The sequence below is a fragment of the Dermacentor variabilis genome, chromosome 4, assembly GCF_050947875.1.
Source record: "Dermacentor variabilis isolate Ectoservices chromosome 4, ASM5094787v1, whole genome shotgun sequence".
NCBI classification, from domain to species: domain Eukaryota; kingdom Metazoa; phylum Arthropoda; class Arachnida; order Ixodida; family Ixodidae; genus Dermacentor; species Dermacentor variabilis.
In genome coordinates, this window is record NC_134571.1 from 130,310,614 (window position 1) to 130,328,453 (window position 17,840).

At 46.9% G+C, this 17,840-nt stretch overlaps 1 long non-coding RNA gene across 2 annotated transcripts; it reads left to right on the forward strand.

Annotated features, from left to right (window-relative positions):
* The first annotated feature begins 708 nt into the window (after positions 1-708).
* On the forward strand, positions 709-10,989 carry LOC142577940 (uncharacterized). 2 transcript variants are annotated; one of them, XR_012827108.1, is made up of 6 exons: positions 709-775; positions 3,345-3,492; positions 5,986-6,122; positions 7,270-7,328; positions 10,229-10,325; positions 10,804-10,989. It is a non-coding gene; the product is annotated as an uncharacterized LOC142577940 (long non-coding RNA). The 2 variants fall into 2 exon arrangements; XR_012827107.1 differs by lacking the exon at positions 709-775 and having other exon boundaries at positions 3,095-3,492.
* Positions 10,990-17,840: the final 6,851 nt, after the last annotated feature.

Sequence of the window (17,840 nt, forward strand, 5' to 3'; positions counted from 1 at the left end):
GACAGAGGTCTTGACCCAAGCAGGCGCCTTTTGATCCCAGAGCTGACCGCGCAGTCAGTAGCCGCCGCGTCTGTCCTTTGAATGTGACAACTTCTGGGGCCTGTGAGAAAGCACCGAAAAACATCCTTTTCCAGAAGTTCTCTCGCTCCAAGCAAACTGTGAAGGCGAGAGCGAATCAACTAACAATACTCAGCCCGCCGAACGTGGCTAGACATGCCAGCGCCATTGGGCTGTTGAGGCGGCGCATTGTCTTTACAAAGCGAGTCGTCGCAGCGGGCTGGGAATGTTTCGGAGGTCGCTTCTCCGAAGGTCACCAGCCCCCGCAGGCCGATCGTAACACCCTAGAATAACATTTACTGTTGGATAAGTGAATGCATATAGAAAACCACAGGTTAGGCGGTGTCCAGTTTGTACGTTTCTTAGTAATCGCCTTTTCGCGCCGTTTAAACTTGCAGTATGTCGCATTAACCTGCCGAAGCAAAACTACTTCTCAACCACATTTACGAATGATTATTCTCCGCTCGTCTAGGTAAGGAGCTGCGCAGACTGCACCTTGCAATAAAGATGTCTCAACCCACACAGTCATGTGAAGTGCTGCAGCCTGCATTGCTCCATCTTAAACCACACCTTGCTATTACAGTATAGTGCTGCAGTCCGAGTTCGTGTGTACAGAGCGTCTAAAGCTTGCATCTTTTCTGTCCATTCCAGAAACAACGCCGGTCAAATGGCATTCTCAAGCACGCGTTACGCAAAAACAAGCAGCAGAATTCTATAGGTGAGAATCGCCAGCTGACGATTATTGCCAGCGCGGACAATCTTCAACGTGCATTTACTCACCTAAAGCCAAGTAGAACCAAGGGGCACAATTTTTCTTAGGCAAGTTGATACGAAGCCAACAGACAATGACATCGTAGGGTAAATTATTTGTTTTTTTTTTCTAAATCGGAATGTAAGAACGATAAAGTAAAGAGAAAAGTGCATCATACCAGAAAAAAAAAAAAAAACTTGTCACATGTGGGAAAGGAACCCACATCGCTTGACGCCTGTGATGCTTTTGCCAGTTAGCAGCAGCGCTTCCGTTTCCCCATCCACTTTCTTCGGTATTTAGTGTGTGTACTAGATATGGTCCTGAGAGTGGTACTCAGGGCCGCCAATGAGAGGCCTGCGTACAGCCAACGCATGTAATGGCGCTGAATGGCGCGAAGCTTGGGCCCTTCCGGGGTGAACCGTATCGCACTTCGTTCTTTCTCCCCACTTTCGCGGGCTGTGGCGCCCTGATGGCACACGGCTATCCTTACAATTTGTCACCGCCCACGACCCGGCCTACTTGGACATAATGAAGGTGGCACCGCGCTCGTATCATTAACGAAGTACACGAAGAAAAATTTAAGGAATAATTTAAATATATATATCATTGTATGTCAACACATCACTTTCTTATGGTGGTCGTTTTATAAGTGCGAACTCACTTCGAAGCTACGCGTCGCTAAGCTCTATGCAGGCTTTTTAGCACAACTCTCACAAATAAATACGAGATAAGCATTTCAACTTCCCACACTAGCCGTATCCCCTTAACCGATATGCACACGACCGTCTAGACGGTTCCTGCAATGTTCCTGCTCCAAACGCTGTTTCGTCCAGTTGAAATATATTTGAAATTCCAGATTAACGCACACGACCATGACAGCATCTCACGATAGTGACTGGGGTGCATCAAAACTCTCGTTGTCGCGCACACACATGCACATGCACACACACACACGTGTACACGTGCGCACGCACACACGGATACGCATACTTGCATAAGCGCGCAACACATGCTCAAATATATTTGCACACGCATGCACATGCCCCCCACACATGCAAAAACAGGCACATACACACGTGCCCACGATCACACGGACACGCATACTTGCATAAGCGCGCCACACGCGCCCAAATAATTATGCGCACGCATGCGCGTGCACCCACACACACACACACACACACACACACACACACACACACACACACACACACACACACACACACACACACACACACACACACACACACACACACACACACACACACACACACACACACACACACACACACACACACACATGCGCACACATTCTTGCACACGCGTGGCACATACACGCCCAAATTTATATGCACATGCATGCATATCCCCCCACACACGCACACACACACATGCGCGCACGCACACACGGACACGCATACTTGCATAAGCGCGCGCGCACACACGCCCAGATATATGTGCACACGCATGCGCATGCTCCCCCCACACACACGCTACACACACGCACGCGCGCACACACACGGACACGCATACACGCACACACATGCCCGCGCACATGCAGACGCGCGTGCACACATACTCCTAAATATAGTGTATATGCACATGCACGCTCCATAAGACACGCACTCACGCAGGCACACGGACACACATATACACACAAGTGTGCACCTGTACGAACAGGCATGCACAAACGAGCACACGGCACACGGATATAAATTTTTTTTTATCTTGCCTGTTGCCATTTACAAGAGGTTAAATTATTGTGGGCAAACATCTATATAATGTAAGTTGGATGCTTAGCCCGTTTCGCATATTTGGCCATCGCCTTCGTATGAACAAATGAATTCTAAAATATTTTATTATCAAAACGTATTTCCCGCAGTTCTCTTTGAGCCTAATCACTGAAAGAACCAGTTCCTAAAGCAAACCATGCAGCCGCTTGCCATCAGCATGACGCGCGCGAACACCGAAGGTCTGCGAGATCATTTTCTGTAGAGCAAAATTTGCGACTTTATAAAGTGTTGCCACAGCGCTGCCTTCATTATACCACGTATGAAGTGGATTACCAGAATAGGTACTCCTGCATAGCATATTTACATTATATGAAAGGCACCTTTCAGGATTAAATTTTCTCGGCTAACTCCTGTAAAAAAGTATCCTTGTCTTTGTACTGTTATGTAAGGAGTAATGAAAGGCTGTCCTAAACACAGACGCCACACGCGTCGCGTATCGCTAAACATTCAGTCCCCTCACCGAATGATCCATAAGCTGTGGGTGGGGGAGGGGGGGGGGGCTATTCTGCAAGTGTAGTCATCTCGTCTGCTGCCGAAGTGCTGATTGACCGGGGGTACCTGTCTCCTGCTGACGCGTGCCCCTGCCCAGCCAATCAGAACTCCACAAGCAGGCGAAATAGGCGTGTCGACTAGGTGGACACTTGCATAATAACCCCCCCCCCCTCCCCCACTGCTTCAGCATATTGAAAAATGCCAAGCTACAGCCATGCTACAGCCGCGAATGCGTCATCTTCGACTCTTTCCAGAGCTCTGCAGAGAGGACCAGTACAACCAGCGATACGCTGCCAAATGCCGCACCTCTTACGGCTACAGCCCTCGCGCGGAGTACGCGAGACACTCTGCTGTTTCTGCATACCACTTGTCCGAGTCCACGGACGCCAATCTGCTAGACAGGTAGGAGCAGTTTCATGCGTGTATAGTAGCACCAGGGTCCTTCTCTACTTTTTTTTTATTGCTATAGCAATTACATGGACACTCCAGGCGCATTTCTGTCGTCGCCGTCGCCGTCGCTGTAAGGTTCCGTATGAGTGAAAGCTTGTGAGGGTGAGCAGGCGAATGCGGTGCAATCTCCCCTGCGCGAGTGAGGACCGCGGCCCGAATGCGTGCCCCCTCTTTCGGCGTGCGAGGCAGGGGTTGAGGCGAGACGAGGAGGGCGTTCTTCTTCGGCGGCTGCTACGGTGCCTCGATGTCCTCTTCGCCCACCGCACCGTACAGGGTCAGAGGGTGTCGACAGAGTGGACATAAACCACGGCGTCCCTACGGCGTTGGCCACGCGGATCGCGGACGCCGTAGTAGACGCCTTTGGCGGACGCCGTAAGGACGCGTTGCCGGCGCTAGTGAAAGCGGTCTGCGACGTGGCTAAAGTGCGCGCCCGGGAGGGCCTCATCTTCAAAGCGATCTGCGATGTTTGCAGAGTGTGCGTAGTGCCGGTAGCTTCGTCTGTGCTGTGCCTTCGGCGTTTTGTACATGTTTAGGCGACAGATGCACGAATGTCAATTGGCTCGCGGCTTCTGCCGCGATTCCTAACTCCATCGTTTTCATAGACAGTTTGCACTGTCATCGAGCGACGTGTGTTCATGTTTACCTCTGCGCGCGTGACACCGTGTCGATTTATTTAGTTAAAACACGTTAACAGGCTAGTTAACAGGCTAGTTTTACACATTCTATCATGGTTTCAATCCATGATAGAATGCGTAAGCGCGACTGAACAAAGACGTAGAAAGATGCAGACACACAGACAGCGCTTTCTCAGTGTGTCTGTTTCTTTCTACGCCCTCGTTGAGGCACACTTACGCATTTTATCATTGTTAATTCAGTTAGTAAGTGAATGTTTAAAAGTTTCAGAAAAACTGCAGTTTGGCCTAGTTGGTGTTTACTACATATCATTGTGACCGCAAATAAAGACGGAGACAGCGGAAGAGAACGCATAAACGACACGGGCCTTGTCGTTTATGCGTTCTCTTCCGCTGTCCCCGTCTTTATTTGCGGTCAGTATGATATGCAGTTTACAAGTATATACGGCCGACAAAACAACTATTCTTAGTTCGTGCAGCTATCTACTAATGTGCTATCGCAATCGGTGCTCCGCCTTCCGGGCGCAACTGCGAATTTTTTTTTTTTTTTAGAAAATTACGGGGAGCTGCATATTTTGCTTAAAGTGCTCGAAAAAAAGATCTTGCGTTTATCACTGCCCTGTTCTTGCTCAAATTTTGTAAAAGGATTGCATTTTGGAGTCTACTGTTCAATCTATCTTTTGCCGCGCTTAATTGCCTTGTTTTTAAGATAAAGGTGCAAATTCGCCTTGTTTATGGGGTTGCGAGCTGCTGCCGCGACAGCGCAAGCATAAACTTGTAGCGCCGCCTGCCAGCAGCTACAGAAAGCAGCCGGACAGGGATGGTTGCCTCGTGTTGCCCGCTCCTCTGAAACACGCGGCAGCTGTCGGCAGGCGGCGGCACAAATCGATCCTTTGATCGTGTCGATCGTTTGAGACGCTGCGCCAGTGGTCGCCGACGCTGAACGGGGTTCCGAACTGGTCCTTGAGGAAATAGCGCTCGAGGTACAGGTTCTCGAAGTACAGGTCACATATCATTTGTGAAAATATACTCGCAATAAATCCTGCCAGGCATAGCGGCAAGATATCCGTCCATTATCACTTAGCGTACGCAACAAAGAATTAGCGGAAACGCTATATTTGAAAGGATGAAAGCAATTGCGTGTAAGAACAAGTAGTGGGCACTCTGTCAGACCGCAGAAGATAGGGATGATTTATTGTCATCTCCTTCGAAACGGGGCGGTAACAAAAAGCCACCTATCCAGTTTGACCTAATCATGTAATCTGTACATGCTTATCAGTCTAGCATTTTGCCTTCATCTCCCTAACCTTTTATTTATTCCTTAAAACATTCATATCTAAGTTCTACAGTTACCTATGCCTGTAACAGATCTGGTCGTACCAATCTCTTCCACCAATACACTACACTTCTCTTCCTCATCTAGGCTGCGGTCAGGTTAGTTCTTCTATGCTTTTTGAATCCCAGCGATTCTGGAAGGTGAACATTACCTACGGGTCTCTCTGAGTGAAAATCTTTTTTTTTTTCAAAATTTTTTTGCATCCAATTTACTGTTTCTGTTTCTCTATTTCTTTCTTTCCCTCACTCACCAGTCACAGATAACAATGCTGTTTAGGGTTCATTAGGTGCGAGAAATAATATTGAAATAAGTAGTGCGGTTTGTAAAGCACCGGCTCTCGAAAAGGACAACTTCCAGACTATTTGACAAGTTCGGTCGACACACGACGGTAGCAATTGGCGATCTAGCAGAGACAGCGTCTCCTCTTGACTTACTCTGTACGATGATGCTGATGACAACGAAAAATTTGATTTGCAGAGAAGTATGACGACGGGTCGACAAAGGCCGCGTACAGCTCGATGCCGGCCTCAGTTCTACGCAATACACAGTCACGTGAGCAGCCGAGCCAGCAGTACCGGCAACACCCGGGCCACACCCGGCCTTCTTCGATGATTGTAAGTAGAGAGTTTCTCTTGATGAGTGTTCAAAAAACTATCGTTTCTTTTGCGCATAGTATGGTGCCTCCTTTCTGTGTGTGTGTGTGTGTGTGTGTGTGTGCGTGCGTGCGTGTGTGTGTGTGTGTGTGTGTGTGTGTGTGTGTGTGTGTGTGTGTGCGTGCGTGCGTGTGTGTGTGTGTGTGTGTGTGTGTGTGTGTGTGTGTGTGTGTGTGTGTGTGTGTGTGTGTGTGTGTGTGTGTGTGTGTGTGTGTGTGTGTGTTTGTGTGTGTGTGTGTGTGTGTGTGTGTGTGTGTGTGTGTGTGTGTGTGTGTGTGTGTGTGCGTGCGTGCGTGCGCGCGTGCGCGCGTGTGCGTGTGCGTGTGCGTGTGTGTGGGCCAGCCAATACAATGGTGGTTCAAATTTACGGCCATTTTCACTGAACCCGCCACCTTGTAATATGAGTATCATTGCAATTTGGTAAAATGACGTGAAAGCAGTTGTCTTCTGAACTCGATAAACGTGAAATAAAAGAACAGCGTTCCATATCAGCTCCTCCTCCCAATTGCAGCGGCTATTCATTTCGCCTCTCCCCACTTTTCCCTGATTACCCCAGCCACATCCTGCCACGACCAAAATAAGGCAATGCGCAACGGCGACCACAGTTTTGAAACGCATACGCTTTCTCGGCTGTTGCGTCCATTTCGAGCGAGAACAGCCATCGCTCACCTCACAGCATCACCCGCCGTGGTTGCTTAGTGGCTATGGCATTGGGCTGCCGAGCACGAGGTCGCGGGATCGAATCCCGGCCACAGCGGCCGCATTTCGATGGGGGCGAAGTGCGAAAACACCCGTGTACTTAGATTTAGGTGCACGTTAAAAAAACCCCATGTGGTCAAAATTTTCGGAGTGCTCCACTACGGCGTGCCTCATTATCAGAAAGTGGTTTTGGCACGTAAAACCCCATAATTTATACCTCGCAGCATCAATCCTGCCATCTGTGAAAACTCGTACCCTCTGTAGTTTTTGCCACGGCTATTTTCCAAACGTTGCTGATGCACCACTTGGAATACTCATGCATAAGATCCCGCTTATACCGTCAACAGTCAACGGGAGATCAGTTCTGCCGTTATAATTTTTAAAAATTTATTTATCTCATCTTTCCCAGCGACGGACACTGCCACCACCTGGCGCCTGGAGACGTTGCCTAGGATCACCAGAAACTAAGTAAGCGATAGCTCAGATGTCATAAAAATCACACTGGAGGCACAATCTTCCTTGGATTGCAAGCTACACTATATTGCGAAGATTTTGGTGTGGCTTATCCGATATAACGTTTGAATGTGGGAGTGATAGGCCAAAGGTCCGCAGGCGAAACACTGATTAAGTGTAATTCCAAATATTCGCACTTGGCTTTTTTCTTCACAATTGCGTGCAACAACACGACTAGGCAAGGACTAAGAGAAAGGAGGGGACATCAGACGGGCATCACACAGCGCGCCGTGTGCTTTTCCCTCGCTTTTCTTAGTCCTTGTCTTGTCGCGCTGTTGCGACCATGAAGCCATACCAATTCGCCCGATTTCCCGTTCTCGTGCTTCTTTTTCTTGCTGATTGAAGCTGGAATTTTTTTTCTGCGTTTGCAGAATACAATGGATATACGCAGGCCGACACGTCATTGTAATAAAAAAACTGTGCATGCAGCGTTCGTTAAGAAATCAGCTATGTTAAGCCGGTACGACTAACGTGTTAAAACGATAAATATTTTTAGCTATCAATAAGGCTTCGACTGGGCCTACTTGGCATAATATCGTCCTGTACACTGCACTGTACTGTTGATACAAAAGGACAAACCAAATGAAACGGACACACATGCACGCGGTGTGCTGACACACATGTCCGGACACAAAGGTACGCACATGAACATGATGGAACCATACCTAGTGACACAGGTTGTCTACTAGTACCCTCCGTGGTTGCTTAGTGGCTTTGGTGCTAAGCACGAGGTCGCGGGATCAAATTCGGGCCTCGGCGGCCGCATTTTGATAGGCGCGTAATGCAAAGACACCCCTGTACTTACATTTAGGTACACGTTAAAGAACCCCAGGTGGTCAAAACTAATCCGGTGTCCCCCACTGCGGCGTGCCTCATAATCAGATCCTAGTTTTTGCACGTCAATCCTATAATTCCTTTTTCTCTGTTAGCTTGCTCCACTGTGTATTTGCGATCTGTGTTCTTGCCGAGCAGACAGTGTGGGCAACTGGGTAAGTGCCTGAATAGGCGACAGGCTGCTGTCTGGCGTAGTAGACAATTTGGGTGACTGGAATGTATCCGAACAGACTATTTCGGCAATACGTACGTGGTATTGGTACGTGCCCAATCTTGGCTAATCATCCAGAATGGATGTGCCAAACGACACAAGGAGTAAGTAGCCTTGAACAGAGCAGCAGCTTTCTTTTACTGCTTAACTAACTTTCGATGAACATTGGCCGATGTCGCATGATTGAAGCCGCGAGCAGAGTGAAAGCAGAGCGGGGAGTGAAAGCACAGGTATGGAGGAGGACGCGGAGGGGAGCGAGGCACATGATTGGATGGCACGCGCGCGGGTGACGTCACACACTAGGAGGGGGAGAGGTGAGGAGGGCGTACGCTAAAAAGCCTCTTTATTTTTGACAGAATAAAGACACGATCTTGACAAAATGTTCCCCTCATATAAAGTCCCGTCTTGGGGACCCTTGACGTTGAAATCGAAATAAAATAAATAAAATAAATAAAAAGGGGGCTTTAGCGCACGCGAGCTGCGAGCGTCCCATGATGGCAAAATACTTCCACGTCTATCGCGGCCGCTTCATGGATGGCCAATGCAAAGAAATTGCATACAAGAGCGTGGGGGGTTGCGACGCAACGTCAACTGGGTTGCAGGGATTACCACGAGATATACTGTACCGTGGTCTCACACAGCTTTTAAAGCAACACTTTCATGGAAAAATTGAAGCTGTGTGTTCGCGCTGAACAGTGATAAAGAAATGGGATTTAACAACTGCAGGATAATTGTAGTAAATGGTTAGCGCATGAAACAGTAGTGCCGGCAGAAACAATTTGCCACCATATAAAACGAAAAGTGATAACTCAAACATAAGTAAACGCAGAGTTTGGAGAACGTTATAAATGCTCTAAGATTTATGATATCCGCTTTGTCAATGAGAAGCGTGCATCTTTTTATTCGCAGTGAATGCTTTACAGAAATGCATCCTACATGCACAATAAAATATATTGGGCACGCGTAACGTGCTAGAGACACTAGAACTTCCATATGCTCAATTTCCTTCGTATTTTTATACAACAACACCTTATCGAAGGAAACCCATACGCCTCATAGACTTTCTGTAGCATACTCTCATATGACCATAGGTGACAGAGATCTCGTATGTTATCGTAATACTATGGAATGACTAGTACGGGAATTATGGGGAGTGTGGATCTTATTCAAATGTCTCACGACAAAATGTCTCACGACTTCAAGGGTCCCAGAGAACTGGAAGAATGCCTACAGTATACTAATCCACAAAAAGGGAGGCGGTAAAGAATAGAAAAAAAATTATAGGCCCATTAGCTTACTTCCAGGATTGTACAAAAAAATCGAAAACACCCGTGTACTTAGATTTAGGTGCATGTTAAAGAACCCCAGGTGGCCTGAAATTCCAGCGTCCCCTACTACGGCGTGCCTAATAATTCGATTGTGATTCGGTACGTAAAACCCCGTAATTTCAGTTGTATAAATATTCAAGATAATTTCCAATAGAATAAGGATGTCTAGAGAAGGAAACACAGCCGAGGACGGCAGATGACTAGGCGGGGTGATAAAATTAGGAAATTCGCAGGCGCAAGTTGGAATCGGTTGGCAGAGGACAGCGGTAATTGGAGATTGCAGGGAAAGGCATTTGTCCTGCAGTGGACATGAAATAGGCAGCTGAAGATGACGAATACCAGGTTTCACTTCAAACGCCCATAGCTCAATAACCGTAGATGAGCGGTCAGCAAACTGTGGAAAATGTATAGATGTTGTGCATGAACTTGATGTTGAAGCTAATTATATGACCGGTAATAATATTTCTTCGTTACTTGCGCAGTTGCTGAGGTACCAGGACGACAGTACGACGAGTTAATTACGAAGAAATGCAAATGATACGATTTCTTCGATGAAGACGTCAGGAATTGGCTTGTAAGGTGAGTTATTGCACAGTTTCCTTACGTGCAGGGCAAGCGCTTCTGCGTCTTTGTCTGTTGCTTGTTTTGTTTTTCCACGTGGTATGACTCCTGTAACATTTTCACTATCCTTGTCTCAGGACGTTTAAATTGCTGTTATGAAGGGTATGTGTTATTTGTACAATATTTTTGTATGAAGGCCTGCCTTAATTTGTGTTTTAGAATTCTATATGCAGATATATGCACTTGGCGACCGACGTCTCTTGTACGCATGTGATCAACGTTCTGGCATCGATAAATCTCACGCACGAAGTAAGTGGCAAAAAAAATATAGCTGATAAATTTGTGCATAGGCAAAATGAGGCAGATGACAATAGACGGAATGAAGTACTACTAAATGCTTATACGAATGCCTGTGACCCCAAGCACTTTCCGTTTGACCCCAAGAAATTTATTGCTTGTGCTCAGATGTATTCTTTTTTTTTTACTGGAATTGCAGCAAACAAGGCAGTGGCCCCAAAGGAGGCCCCAGGCTTCTAGTGACTGCTACAGCGATCGCTCATCGTAGCCGCCCAGGAGTCCGAAGCCAGCTCAGGGTTACGAGAACGAGTCATTTCCCGCTCAACTCAAAATATTTATTTATTGCACTGTCAGATATATAATAAATCAAGAATATTCTACAACACTTGTCGCTTCGAAAGTCTACAACGTACAACTATTGCTGGCTTTTCTATGCTGCAAACTGAAAAACAGTTATACGCAAACAAACTAAAAAAAAAAAGAAACACGAAGCCATTTCAGTATGCATTCTTGTGATAACTGCACTGCTGAGCAATTGTAGCATAGGTGTCTACATCTGGCAGAATGTGTGGTTTCTTTGCCGTCAACACCATCTAAGTTTATCCGGAAAGCTTGAATTGATAAGTTGGACTGACTTGTCAGGGTAAGGAAAGTCGGCCTTCCTGTCTATCTTACTCTGTGTTGGAGTAAAACAGATTTCATGCACAGATCTTAGTTAACTCTGTCAGAGGCCGCAGGATGGCATTCGCATTGCAGTGGAGTTTTTATAAGGGAGCAGATGTGCGATCATGTAAGATATTAATTTTTTTTAGATCGGGAAACTTATCTTTAACATCGTTATTGCAGTTCGCTACTCCACAACTAAACTACCATATTTGCTTGTGTAAGACACGACCTCTTGTAAGGCCCACCATCGCGAATGGCCCATACCACAACTTTGTCGAGCTAAAATTTGGAAAAAAAAAACATGCTTCACTTAGCATCACGTGCATACCCACGTGCTCAGCAGGTCTGACTGTGTCATCCCCGGTGGGACATCGGCGCCATAAGCGGAAACAATACTTGCACGATCGAATAATGGTTTCTTTCCTCTACACAGCGATGCCAAAGTGAGGTGCGTGACAATTATCCACGCATTAGAAAGCTTGCATGCTTAACTTAGGATACAGCTGGTCGAGGTGCTACCAGACTGATGAATCTTTCTATACGCTAGAGAATCCCCTAGATCGGCGGTCGCAGCGCCGCATGAGCACCCTGGTGTTTAGAGGCGCTACTAAAGCAGAGACGGCAGCGCGCAGTACCTATGGGGCGAAGCGGGAGCTTGCCGCAAATGCAAATTGTTTGTTGGGACCATTCAGTCAACGTTTCATTTCAACTTTCGGATTTCGCTCTGGACCAGCAGGCAGATGCAGGAACCGTAAAGGTAAAACAGCAAATAATTTATACTTTGTTTACTTATAAGACGACATCTGTACACCGCGGCAAGAATTTCAAAGCATCTTCGTGTTGATTTCCTGACATCCGCATCGAAAAAAAAAAGGGAAACGCTTAATACAGCGAAGTTTGTGTTTCTCCAGTCTTTTTTTCTTCTTCTTAGTAAGTGCGGAACTCCGGAAAACCTTTCGTTCGTTGTATAATGATCTAAATGGCGTCCCCCTTACGCATTGTCATTGTTTTACCAGCCCATACAGCAGCCGGAACTTTATTCCTGCGGCTCTTGAATTTGCTCGTGGCGAGTTCTTCCTGCGATTTTCGCCGCCCTATACGAAACCAGTGGGCTGAAGCAGACATAATTAGATAACTTCTGAGCAAGACATTGAAGTATGAAGTCACAGAACAATGTCCACCGAACTGAGGTCACACAATTTGCTACGTTTCGCTACAGCTCAAACTTATTTTGAACGTCCTGTCATTGCTATATTATAAGACACAGTACCCTAACGTCTGCTATGGCCCATCGAATTTCTGACTAGGCAAGCTGACGTCGAAACAAGCATTAAAACGACCAACAGAAAGCGTACGCTACTTCACACGTTGGCCCTTACATAACCTCCAGCTGCACCATGCACTCAAGTCAGTGAAAACCAGCTTGCATGAACTGCTGAGACATCGACTTTCGAAAAAACAATTCTGTTGTCCGCCTGATACGCAACAGGCCAATAGTTCCCTCATGCACATTAAGTGAAAATTCTAAAGCAAATAAGACACAATAAGGCACGTGTAGTGCTTTCTAATTTGAAAAAAAAAAAAGAAGCCACTTTCGGGACGTTTTGTATCACTGGGAGCAGCCAGGCTGAATGGTTCTTACTTGCGGTAATGGCAGCTGCTGATTGGCATAACCAATCATGGCAGTTGCTGGCGTTATCGCGCTCTCCAGGATCTACACTGCCGTAGCAACGGCAGAGTTGCTGAGAGCACTTCACTTGAAGGCATGGATTGCAGAAAACGCATTCCAGCCCTTGAGAGCTAAACATATATTATGGTCCCACACCATCTTTCAATATGTGGTAAAGCAGAAGCATGCAACATGTTTCTTGGCAGGCGAAACTTTCGGTGTTTTTTACCTTCATTTTAGCGCAAGATTTTACATTCAACATTTTTGCTGGATTTTTTCAAAATTTATATGGTCCTCTATTTTTGAACCTATGAGACACGGTAGCATTTTTTGATCAGGTAGTGCTCGACGGCAAGTTTTGGTAAATTTCTATGTGCGGCTTTAGTCTTGCGGTACTTATATATTAATACCTCTCATCAGAAATTTCGAGGTATTGGTCTACCTCAAAATCCTTCTTCTTGCTTGAAATGGTTTGTGACTTTGCAAAGTGAAATTTTGTACAATATACTGCGTTGTAAGCGCCATAATTCGCAATAATTATGCATGTGCGCAGATAAGAAAGGTACAATGATAAGAAAAATAAAGAAAGGTAAAAATGGTAACGCGTAATAAATAACACCGTAAAAGCGTTTGAAGCCACATGCAGGAAGATTAGGCAAATACATATATTACCCACCATTCTAATAGTGTCCCGGTGGTTTGGCGCCTGTGATGCAAGGTTCGTGTACTCAAAGGTTCTCACGGTTCTCTTAGGCGGAGCCTCCGAGAAACAATTTGAGGACAAAGCCGTTGGTTTCGAACACACACACACACACAAACTTTTAATGGCACTAAAAAGAGGCTTCAAATAAATAGCAGAAAATAGAAAACATAAAAGAAACACTTAAATACACATCACGGCAGTAAGAAACACACTTGGGGCTAGTATGAAGTTAACTAGTGCGCGACTCCGGGCTTGCCACGACGGTAGGGACACATAACAGTCTCGACGCGGCGACGCGGCGACAAGCTGACGAAAGGAGTTGCGCCGGTCTCACCAAAGGTCGTGGTGTAAGTTGGTTGACCGGGAGACCGGGGCGCCCTTGCTCTGGCTTGGAAATAGAGGCAGGCGGCGGTGGCGTTCTGGCCGGGCAGCTGGACGTAGAGCTCGGGCACGTAGCCCGACTGTTCTCGTCCTGCCCACGGGCGCAGGAGCTCACCGGCCTTGAGGACCTGGCGGCACGCTCGGGTAGACGGGTGACGCGCAGGAACGGGTTGGCAGGAGGCCCCGGTGGAGTGAAGTCCTGGTGGCTCGGGTCCGGAACCCGACGGCCCGTCCTCAACTCCCGGTCCGGTGGTTGACCTCCTCCTGGCGTCGGTTCCTGGAATTCTCCTGGAATTATCCCGGCGTCTCCCCCTCGAATTCTGCCAGAGCACCTCGCCTTTTCTTTCGTTCTGGCCGATTGGTCATTCTCCGATTGGCTGCCTGAGGCCCCGTGGTCTTTCCTAATTGGTTGGCTTTTCTTCTTTTAGTTGCTTTTCTAGCGTCGCGCGTTCACGTGCCGGACGCTCTTCGGCGTTGTCGTTTTTCTCCTTCCAGCACGGAATTCGCCTCGGCGCGCGCACTCCTTGTCGTCTGCTCCTGTCCGTCCCGATCGCCGCACCATGTCGCGCACCACACATCACAGCGCCTCCATTACTTGCACTAGTACAAATTTAGGTCCTTTCTTTTTTCTCGCGTGTTGCACGAATACATGTCCAACTCTGCAGACACTCTGAGTTGCCCGTGTAAGAAATATTCCCTTGCAAGACAAACACCGTGACATAAATCTTTTCTTTTTTTTTTCGAAAACCCTGGGGCCATGAAGCGAGCTAGCTGTAGTCTTTCGGGCTGTCACTCTAGCTCCACGTCTTGGTATTTCACAGCTCTTTCGTCTGTCGAAAGCGAGTTGAAACAAAATTTAGTATAATAGTATGTTCAGCAAATTCGGTACTTATTTGGGGTTGTATGTTAGCACTTGGTGATCATAAGGGCACCTCAATGATCACCAAGTACTTCTTTTCTTTTCGAATGGTCTAGAATATTGCAGGAAAGGGTTCAAGAGCACGCTTGAACTTAACGGTTCCCTTCCAAAGTCATCAGAGTTCTGTGTAACAAATAAAAGATGGAGTTTGTACATTGAAACGGCACAGATGGATTTATAGAGATGCCGTCCAGTGCTCAGTATTACTTGTGGTCACGGGGACTTGTTTTTTTATTTATTATTATTATAATTATTATTATTTTACAGTGGAGCTGTCATGCGCTAGCTTCCATCGGATCGCTGCCTGCGTAGACCAAGCACGTAAACCAAAAGCGCCGTAGCCTCGTTACAAAGCAAATGCGTATCGCCGGTGAACCCCTCTCCACTCACCACTGTTAGGGTTGGCGTCGGACACCACGGGCGATACGTCATCCCACTACCCTCTACTTGGTCGGAGCCCACGGGCGACAGGTCATTCCCCCTACCCTCTGGGCCGGAGCCCACGGGCGACAGGTCATTCCCCCTACCCTCTGGGCCGGAGCCCACGGGCGACAGGTCATTCAACCTACCCTCTGGGCCGGAGCCCACGGGCGACGGGTCATTCACCCGACCTTCTCCCCGGATTCGTCGAAAAGAGGATCGACTTCTCCCCCTCCCATGCTCGGTAATGCAGGAGGAGGGGCCCTCTCTCTGTGCCTGTCACGTGTCATCGACGGAAGCACGATCCCGCCCACACTTGTAGAGAGCCTATTTAAGGCGCTCCGAAATGTACTTTTGATATACTTCATACTTCATACTTCATGCTCTTCTTATTTTCTTTCAACTACCTTTGAATAAACAGTGCAAGTTTCGCACTAGCAAATCGTCTCGCCCCTGCTTGGTCGCCATGATCAACCGGATACCTGCAGCCCGCCGACAACGCCACGCTACCCAATAAGTAATGTCGGTCGAGCTTCGATAGACAGGCGCTGTTACTTCTCGGCAGCAGTACGGTACGCTACCCTGGAGTACGCAACAAACTAGTTGCTAGCGGTGGGATCGCCCCTGAAGCGCAACAAACTGGCTGGCAGCGATTGGGATACGGCATTGTGGAGACCACAACTTGGACGACAACTACGAGATCGTAGCCTCTTCGTCCTGGCGACAACGTTCGGAAGGAAGGTGTCCGGATCATGACTGCATATGGTGGGTGCACGGCTTTTCTTCATTGAGATATCACTTGGCTTTTACGTATTTTTTGGAAAGTACATTGCTGTGATTTTTCTTTAACGGAAGTTTGAGTACGTCAAGGTTGTATAGAGTGAAGGTTTAGCAGCACTAAGGGCAGCCATGAACTTGAAGGCACTAAAGAAGCCGGAATTGTTGAGCTTGGCCAAAGAGTTGGGCCTCCAAATTGCCGAATCAAAGAGAAAGCCGGAGATCATTGAGGCGATCGAAGCGATCGGGGCAGACGACGAGGAACTGACGGAATGCCTAGAGAGCATTGAAGAGAGAGAGGAAGAGCGTAAGCGCCTAGAGAAAGAGGAAAAAGAAGAGCGTAAGCGCCTAGAGAAAGAGGAAAAATAAGAGCATAAGCGCCTAGAGGAAAAGGAAGAGCGTGTTGTTGTTGTTGTCCTGAGTGGCCGTGGCACACACCCACAGTGGGGGATTGGCCAAGAATCGGGCGGTTTAATTAGGTGCCTAAAAATAATAATGATAACAAGGGAGTTAACAATTTGGGCGTGTGAGTTTAAAAATAAACGTTTTGTGGTTGGAGAAAAAAGGAAATAATCAGATGAAAACCGGGTATAAGATAATAATAATAATAATAATGTTAATAACAATAATAATTAATAATAGATAACAAATAAAAGAAAGCTAGGGTTGGCAAAGAGAACGATCAATCTAACATGGAAATCGATTGGTTTCAATTAGGTAATTTTGGATCGCCAAGCAAACATTTCTGTGGCTGAACCCAACAATGGAGGCTCCAAAAGATAGAATCACAGGCACTGATAAAGTTAGACCAATAGAGCGAAGCGGGATTTCGAGTAGTCGTTTTCTTATAATAGAAAAACGTCTGCAAGACAACAAGAAATGGTCGATTGTCTCCGCTTCGCCACAGAATGAGCATAATGGTGAGGGGACCAGACCAGACCTGTGGAGGTAGAAGTTCAATGCAGGTATACGGCAGCGCAGCTTCGTGATAGACACTTCAATTTTCCGTGTTCGGCAAAAATTTCTGTTCCAAGGGTGCAGGAGATGTTCGTAATCCACAGAGTTAGTAATTGCGGAGCCTGATACTGACTGTATAATGATACTCCTTCGAAATCTAGCTGCAGTAACATAAGCAGTCAAAGGGCAGCAAGGAAGAATCGGGCCACTTAGCGATGCCTTGGCTAGAGAGTCTGCAATTTCATTAATGATTAGTCCTTTATGGCCAGGCACCCAAATCAAACGCACGCTTCTCAAGTAGTCAGGTACCAATGATTGAAATGTCCTCATCACGCAATAATCACTAGAAGCAGTAAGGGATGAGCACAATGATAAAGAATCAGTAACTATCACGGCTGATGTAATTGATGGTCCTAATTTGCGTAATGCCAGCAACACGGCCATGAATTCGGCTAAAATATCGGTATGAAATCTGGCATCCGAAGAGGAAATGTCCGATGGAGAATCGGGGAAAATATTCCGACACCTGACTTTTCTTCACATTGTGAAGCATCTGTAGCAATTACAACGTTTGTTTGAAGGTTTTTCAGGTGATCTTGTAATATACCGTCTAGAATACGGTGTGGAAGTAATTTTGCATTATTAGGAAAGATGCCATCAAATTGAATATCCGTGGCAACAGCTCTGTCGGTAATAGGAAGTACATCGCATATGCGCACGCCCAAAGAGTCAAGTAATTTTTGC